Source organism: Nannospalax galili, unplaced genomic scaffold, assembly GCF_000622305.1.
Source record: "Nannospalax galili isolate Female #2095 unplaced genomic scaffold, S.galili_v1.0 scaffold23, whole genome shotgun sequence".
Taxonomy (NCBI): Eukaryota; Metazoa; Chordata; class Mammalia; order Rodentia; family Spalacidae; genus Nannospalax; species Nannospalax galili.
In genome coordinates this window covers 1,322,640-1,331,304 of record NW_008350771.1, presented here as the reverse complement: position 1 = coordinate 1,331,304, position 8,665 = coordinate 1,322,640, and the positions used below count along the sequence as shown (strand labels likewise).

General features: G+C 45.0%; 1 pseudogene; it reads left to right on the top strand.

Moving 5' to 3' along the window:
- Positions 1-2,013: 2,013 nt before the first annotated feature.
- LOC115072875 overlaps positions 2,014-8,665 on the top strand; it is a 19,590-nt pseudogene continuing 12,938 nt past the window's right edge.

Here is an 8,665-nt window from a genome sequence, read left to right as displayed (position 1 = left end):
GCTGGCCTAGATTCACTATGGAGACCAGGCTGGCCTTGAACTCACAGAGATCCACCTGCCTCTGCCTCCCAAGTGCTGGGATTAAAAGTGTGTGCCACCACACCCAGCAGCTTTTGTCTTAAATATATCTATATATCTATATCTATATATCTATATATATATCTATTTGTGTGTGTGTTTTGCCTGCATGTATGTATATATTTAAGTGTGTGTGTGTTTTGCCTGCATGTATGTAGGTGCACCCATGCATGCCATGCCCAAGGAAGCCAGAAGAGGGTGCTGGATCCCCTAGAACTGGGTTGTTAGCCACCATGTGGGTGCTGGGAACTGAACCCTGGTTCAAGCCAGTGCTCTTAACCACTGAGCCATCTCTCCAGCCCCCCTGAAATATTTTTAAATTACATTGATTTATTCATTCATTGGGGGGGTGCATGCCATGACTGGTGTGTGGATGTCAAAAGACAATTTAGTCCATTCTCTCCTTCCACCATGTGGGGGTCTGGAGATTAAACTGGGTCCTCAGGCTTAGTGGCAAGCATCTTTATGAGCTAAGCCATCTCATCCACCCAAAGTTTTTGTCTTTTAAAGACTAAAAGGCAGGCTGGGAACATAATTCAGTTGGTAGAATGCTTACCTAGCATGCATGAAGCCCTGTGTTCAGTTCCCAGCACTACATAAACCAGGCATGATGGCACATATCTGCAATCTCAGTACTGGTAAAGACAGGAAGATTAGAAGTTCAGGGTTATTCTCAGCTACATAACAAGTTCCAGGCCAGCCTGAGTTACATGAGACCCTTTATAAACAAACATAAACTACCTACCTACCTACCTACCTACCTACCTACCTACCTACCTACCTAAATAAATAAATAAATAAATAAATAAATAAATAAATAAATAATAAATAAATGCTGAATGTGGAGTCTCATGTCTGTAATCTCAGCAATGGGGAGGCAGAGGCAAGAGGATCACAAAGTTTGAGGCCAGTCAGGTCTACATAGTGGTTTTCAAGTCAGGGCTACAAGGAACATATCTCAGAATAATAATAGTAGTAGTAGTAGCAATAATATGTTAAAGTTAAAAAGCAACAGCAACAAAAAATGAAGCAAAGGACTTCTTCAAAGAAGATATACAGATGGGGGTGCAGAGATGGCTCAGCATTTGCTGTTCTTGCAGAGAACCTGAGCTCAGTTCCCAGTAACTATATGGTGGTTCACAACCATTGTAATCATCCCCTCCAGTTCCAGGAGATCTGACACCCTCCTTAGGCACCAGGCACACATGTGGTACACATACATATATGCAGACAAACATTGATACACGTACATTAAAATAAAACTTAAAAGATATACAGATGCTGCCAGGCGCCTTTAATCCCAGCACTTGGGAGGCAGAGGCAGGTGGAGCTCTGTGAGTTTGAGGTCACCCTTGTCTACATAGCAAGTTCCAGGCCAGCTGGGGCTACAGGGAGACCCTGTTTCAAAAGAAGAAGAAAAAAAGATATACAAATGGTCAATCAGCACATGAAAAGAAACTTAACATCATTGATCCTAATCATCTTAAGGACATGCACATCAAAGGTACAACACTGAGCCTGCTAATCATGCCTGTAAACCCAACATTTAGGAGGCTGAGGCAGGAGGATTTTCTTTTTATGTGTATGAATGTTTTGCTTGCATGTATGTAAGCGCATCACATATGTGCAATGCCCACAGAGGACATCAGATTACCCGGAACTGAATGGTGGTGAGCTGCTATGTATGTGTTGGGAACTGAACCCAGTCCTCTGCAAGAGCAGTCAAGTGCTCTTAGCTGCCAAACCATCTCTCCAGCCCCCAAGGCAAGAGGATTGTCACAAGGAGTAGGATTCCTACAAATTCAAAACCAGCCTGGATTATATAGTGAATTCCAGGCTAGCCTGGGCTAAAAAAAAAAAAGTAAGATCTGAGGCCTCCACATCCAACATCTGCCTGCCATTATCTAGTGACTCCAACAGCCTGTTCGACTCACCATGGACACCAACTGCTCCTGTGCCAAAGATGGATCCTGCTTCTGTGCTGGCTCCTGCGAGTGTAGAGTGCAGGTGCACCTCCTGCAAGAAGAGCTGCTGTGCCTGCTGCCCTATGGGCTGTGCAAAGTGCACCCAGGGCTGTGTCTGCAAAGAGGTCTCAGACAAGTATATCCCCACAACCATGTGTAAACAGAGCAATGTGTACAAGCTTGGATTTATTGTTTTCTTTTTTAATTATCCTGACCCATTTCTCAATACCTCTCTATAAAGCATATAAGGATAATAAAAATCACTGACTTTATTAAAAAAGTAAGATCCTGTCTCAGAAAACAAAAATTGAAGCAAACATCACCAAAGGGGGAAAAACTACAGTGAAGGCTAGAGAGATGGCTCAGCAGTTAGAAGCACTTGCTGCTGTTGTAGAGGCCCTGGGTTCAGTTCCCAGCACCTACTTGGTGCACCTGTTACTCCAGCAACATGGGATCCGAGGCCCTTTTCTGGTCTCCTAGGGTACCAGGTATGCATACAGTGCACACACATGCACGAAGGAAAAACACTCATACACAGAATAAAAATCTACAGTCATGGGCTGGAAAGATAGCTCAACAGTTAAGAACACTGGTTGTTCTTGCAGAAGACCCGGGTTTGAATCCTAGCACCCACATGGCAGCTAACAACTGTCCGTAACTCCAGTTCCAGGGAATCCGACAGCCTCTTCTGTCCTCGCAGGCATTGCATGGCATGGGTGCACTTACCTACATGCAGGCAATACACTCATACACATAAAAAAAAAATCTACAGTCAGATACCACTTTAGACCCATTAGGATAGTATTGTCTAAAAAATATCAGAAGGCTGGGTGGGCTAGCCCAGTAGTAGGACATGTACTTGGCATGCTGAGGCCCAATATTCAATCACCAGAAAGTAGCCAGAGTTCATTGCTGTCGGCATGTAAGATGGTGCAGCCACTGTGTACAACAGTATGTCAGTGCCTCAAAACTTAAGCATGGAGCGTACAAGTATGGATGTACAAGTATCTCTGTAGTAGGATGAGTCCTTTGGGTATATGCCAAGGAATGGTATAACCAGATCATATGGTAGATTCATTTTTTATTTTTCTATCTTATGTGTATGAGTGTATTGCTTGCATGTAGGTAGGTGCACCCATGTCATGCAGTGCTTGTGGAGGTCAGAAGAGGGTGTTGGAACCCCCTGGAAGTGGAGTTATGGATGGTTGTTGGGTACTGGGAATTACAGAAGGGCCTTGAACTCACAGACATCTGCCTGCCTCTGCCTCCTGAATGCTGGGATTAAAGGCCTGTGCCACAATGCCCAGCTTATTTTTAGTTTTTTAAGAGTTCTCCACAATGCTTTCCATAGTGGTAGAATGATAACCTACCATGCATGAAGGCCTGAGTTCAATCCCAAGTGAAAAAAAAAAGTGGACCTGGAATTATGATCTAGTAATTCTTTTATCTAGCATATTCCCAAAGAATCAAGAGCAGAGGCTTAGATACTATTTATCACGTACAACAGCTTTAAACAACCAAAGTTTCCATCAACAGATGACTAGAATCCAGATGTGGTGCATGCATGTAATCTCAGCACTGAAAAGGTTTAAATAGACAGAGCACCATAGCTTCAGGCCAGCCAGGGCTATGGAGCGAGACCTTGTATCACAAAAAGCCAAAACTTAAGGCAGGAGTATCTTTTTTAAAAATATCTTTTATTTATTATTTTTATTTTATGTGTATGAGTGTATTGCCTGCATGTAGGTAAGTGCACCTGTGTGGTACAATGCCCACGGAAGACAGAGGAGGCCGTCAGATCCCCTGGAACTGGAGTTACGGACAGTTGTTAGCTGCCATGTGGGTGCTGGGGTTTGAACCCAAGTCTTCTGCAAGAACAACCAGTGTTCTTAACTGCTTAACCATTGAGCCATCTCTCCAGTCCTGAGGCAGGAGTATCTTGATACATTCGAGGCCATATTGAGCTCCAGGCTAGCTAGGTATATTAGGGTTCTCTAAAGGTACAGAGCTGATCAAATGAATATGTCCAACAATGGCTGCGCCACACTGACGAGGCTCAGAATCCTGCAGTTGCTTCGTCTGTAAGGCTGGAAGTCTCAGCAGTCCCAGTCTGGCGCTGAAAGCCTGATGGATTCCTGGAGGTGTGCTAATCTTCAGTCTACATCGGAATCTGAGAACTCTCAAGAGGAACTCTCCAGTGAGAGAGAAGGCAGGCAGGCAAAAAGCAAAAGCTTTCTTCTGCTATGGCCTTTTATATGGGCTGCTACCAGAAGGCAATGCCCACATTTAGGGTGGCTCTTCCTGCTACAAATAATTCAATTAATAATTCTTGGCGCTGGAGAATTGGCTCAGCGGTTAAGAGCACTGACTGCTCTTGCAGAGGACCCGGGCTCAATTCCCAGCACCCACATGGCAGCTACCAACCGCATACTTAACTCCAGTTTCAGGGGAAATCCAAAGCCCTCTTCTGACCTCTGTGGCATTGTATACAACACAGGCGCACTCATATACATGCAGGCAATACACTCATACACATAAAATAAAAATAATAAACAAAATATTAATATTAAAATAATAAATAAAATATTAAAATATTAATATTAAAATATTAAAATAATAAAATAAAATAAAAATAATAAATAAAGAAAATCTCTCTTGGGGCTAGAGAGATGGCTCAAGGGTGAAGAGCACTGGCTACTCTTGCAGAGGACCTGGGTTCGATTCCCAGCACCCACATAGAGGCTAACAACTGTCATTAACTCCAGCTCTAGGGGATCCAATTCCCTCTTCTATTCTCTATGGGCACTGCACAACAGGAATGCACTTAACATACATTCAGGCAATACACTCATATACAAAAAATAAAAATAATAAGGGCTGGAGAGATGGCTTAGCATTTAAGAGTACTAGAGGACCTAGGTTCAATTCCCAGCACCCACATGGCAGCTAACAGCCATCTGTAACTCCAGTTCCCGGGGAATCAAATATCTTCTGACCTCCATGGGCACTGCATGACAGGGTGCACCTACCAACATGCAAGCAATACACTCATACACATAAAATAGTAATAATAATAATAATAATAAAAAACCCTAAAAAGGCCCCGATTTTCAACCACATTACCAAAAAATAAAAGAAACCAGGTGCAGTGGTGCACACCTTTATTCCCAGCACTCAAGAGGCAGAGGCAGGCAGATTTCTGTGAGATCCAGGCCAACCTGGTCTCTACATAGTGAGTTCCAGGACAGCTGGGGCTACAGGGAGACCCTTTCTCAAAAAGACACCCCCCTGTGAAAGAGAAAGGAAAAAAAAGGAAAGATGGAAGGATTTGGGTCCTATGGCCTTTGATTGTTGCTGGCACTGAGCTGGGAGGTGGGAGGTGGTTCAAGGAGCATACACTCCAGTGGACAAAACTGTATGTATGAAAGGACCCACATAGTGCTCCTAAGTGTAGCTACTAATGGTCCCCATCGTAAGTGAGGGGACAGGCCCATAGATGGCCTTAACTAAAGTTCCATTGGCCAGCTGAGGCAGCACTGCATGGGCACTGAGCACTGTAAGGTGGGTGGGTGATAAGTCCAGCTGATTATTAATAGTCATTAATAGCTGGCATTTCTTTTTTTTTTTCGGTCTTTTTGAGACAGGGTCTCCCTGTAGCCCCAGCTGTCCTGGAACTCACTATGTAGACCAGGCTGGACTTGAACTCACAGAGCTCTGCCTGCCTCTGCCTCCCAAGTGCTGGGATTAAAGACGTGCGCCACCACACCTGGCAATAACTGGCATTTCTTGAGTGCTCACCACCTTCTAGACACTGTTCTAAGTCCTTTTATATGTGTGGAGTGCCTCATTTTTCTCTTCACAGCCCCCTAAACACACATAGATATGACGGAGGTGCCTTTCCATCTCCCTTTTCTACATGATACTGAGCCCGAGGCAGAGGCTTGTTCAGAAATACAGAGTCAGCAGGACTTGAGTCTGACCTTGACTCCTAAACCGGAAGCCGGCCTTTTGCTTTGGTCCTGGTGCTGGACTGTGGACGAGGCTGGGGCTGGGGTAGGGGAGGCAGTGACTCACCTGCCTCCATCTGCATTCCTCCTAGATTTGTTTTTCTTTTTTTCACTAACTGGCAGAACTTCTCTCTTTCTGTCTCTGCCTCCTTTTCTGATTCACGTTCCATCTGTTAGTGGTTTCTGGTTTCTGAGAATATGGATGATACAGAAGGAGAGGCAAGCTGTGGGGGTGGGGAGGGAGAAACCAAAGGGCAGCAGTTTTTAAGCGAGATTATTTTGAGTGTTCTCTACGGACCAGGGTGTCCTCTACGTATAATATAAAGCTGTCCTTGCTCTCAGGTTATGTAATGTTGAGGGCAAGCAGACACAGCCAGGAAGGAGAAGTGTCAGGTATGGGTTAAGGTAAAGGAGCTGTGGGAGAGAGTGTCCAAGAGGGGAATGCAGTCCCAGAGAGAACAAGGAAGATCTGGGGCCTAGAAAGGAGGATCTGAAGATCTATTAGAGCGTCCCAAGCATGGGGAAACTATGTGTGAAGGTTGTGGGGTCCATATGTTTGAGGAACATAGAGAAGGCCCTGTGGAGGGCTGGGGATGTGGTGTGGTCCAGTGGTAGAGAGCTTGCCTAGCATTTACAAGGTACTGAATGTGATTCCTAGCACTGGAAAGAAGGACTTGGGAGGAAGGAGAGAAGGAGGAAGGCAGGGAGAGATGGAGGGAGGGAGGGAGGGAGGGAAGGAGGGAGGAAGGGAGGGAAGAAGGAATGGAGGAAGGAAGGAAGGAAGGGAAGGAGGGAGGAAGGGAGGGAAGAAGGAATGGAGGAAAGAAGGAAGGAAGGAGGAAGGGAGGGAGGAAGGAAGGAAGGAAGGAAAGAAAATCAGTGTGAGCAGCAGAGGGACAGAAGAAAGCAAGTCAAGAGAAAGTTAAGGAAGCTGGAGAGATGGCTCAGTGGTTAAAAGCTCTTGCAGAGGACCGCCACCCACATGACAGCTCACAACTGCAGAAACTCCAGTTCTAGCAAATCTGACACCCTTTTCTGACCCCCACAGATACTGTACACGTGGTGCACTTGCATACATCCAGGCAAAACACTTGTACGCATAAAATAAAATAAATTTTTTTAATTGGTCTTTTTGAGACAGGGTCTCCCTGTAGCCCCAGCTGGCCTGGAACCGGCAATGTAGAACAGGCTGGCCTTGAACTGAGTACAGGGATTAAAGGTGTGTGCCATCACATCCCACTTATTTTTATTTTATGTGTTTGAGTGTTTTGCCTCATGAGTGTACTTGCAATGCTTGCAGAGGCCAGAAGAGGGGATCAGATCCCCTGAAACTGAAGTTACAGATGGTAGTTGGCTGCCTTGTGGGTGCTGGGAACTGAACCTAGGTCCTCTGCAAGAGCAGCCAGTACTCTTTAATTGTTGAGCTATCTCTCCAGCTCCAGGTTTTGTTTTTTTAGACAGAGTCTCACAGTTTGTCCTAGAGCTCACTATGTAGCCCAGGCTGGCCTCAAATTCCTCCTGTATCAACCTACCCAAGTGTTGGGATTACAGAGACATTAATATTTGTTAAACAAATTAATAAAAAAAAATAGATATCTGCTGGACAAGGTAGATAATCTTTTAATCTCTGTGAGTTTGAGGCCAGCCTGGTCTATATATCAAGTTCCAGACCAGCCAGGGATAGTGAGACCCTAAAAAAGGGACTGGCACACGCCTTTAATCCCAGCACTTGGGAGATGGAGGCAGGCGGATCTTTGTGAGTTCGAGGCCAGTCTGGTCTACATAGTGAGTTCCAGGACAGCTGGAGCTACAGGGAGACCCTGTCTCAAAGAGACAAAAAAAGAAAAACAAAAACCGGGGGGGGGGGGGACTGGAGAGATGGCTCTTGGCAGAGGACCTAAGTTTGGTTCACAGCACCCATGTCAATGGGCTCACAACTGCCTGTAACTCCAGAGGATCCAATGCCTCTCTTTGGGCCTCCCAGGACACCCAAACACCCATAGCACACACATACACATAAAATAAAAAATTTAAGCTGGGTGTGGTGGCACACACCTTTAATCCCAGCACTTGGAGGCAGAGGCAGGCAGATCTTTGTGAGTTCAAGACTAGCCTGGTCTACATAATGAGTTCCAGGACAGCTGGGGCTACAAGGAAACCCTGTCTCAAAAAGACAAAAAAATAAAAAAATTTAAAAAATATATTTATAGGAGGATAATGAATTTAAGACCAGCCTGTGCTACATAATGAGTCTCTATGCCTCAAAAGAAACTTAAAAAAAAAAAAAAGAAAAAAAAAAAAAAAAAAAACCCTCCGAGGTTGCTCAGTATGTGGAGTGCTTACCTAGCATCCATAAAGCCCTGGGTTTGAGCCCCAGCCACAAATGAACCAGGTGTGGTGGCACATGCCTGTAATCCCAGCACCTGGGAGGTAGAGACAGGAAGATCAAAGATACAGTCATTTTGGCTATGTATCGAGTTCTAGGCCATCTTGGGAAATGTGAGTCCCTGTTTAGAAAAAAAAACAAAACAAAAAACTTTAATCCCAGCACTTGGGAGACAGAGGCAGGCAGATCTCTGTGAGTTCAAGGCCAGCCTGGTCTACATAGTGAGTTCC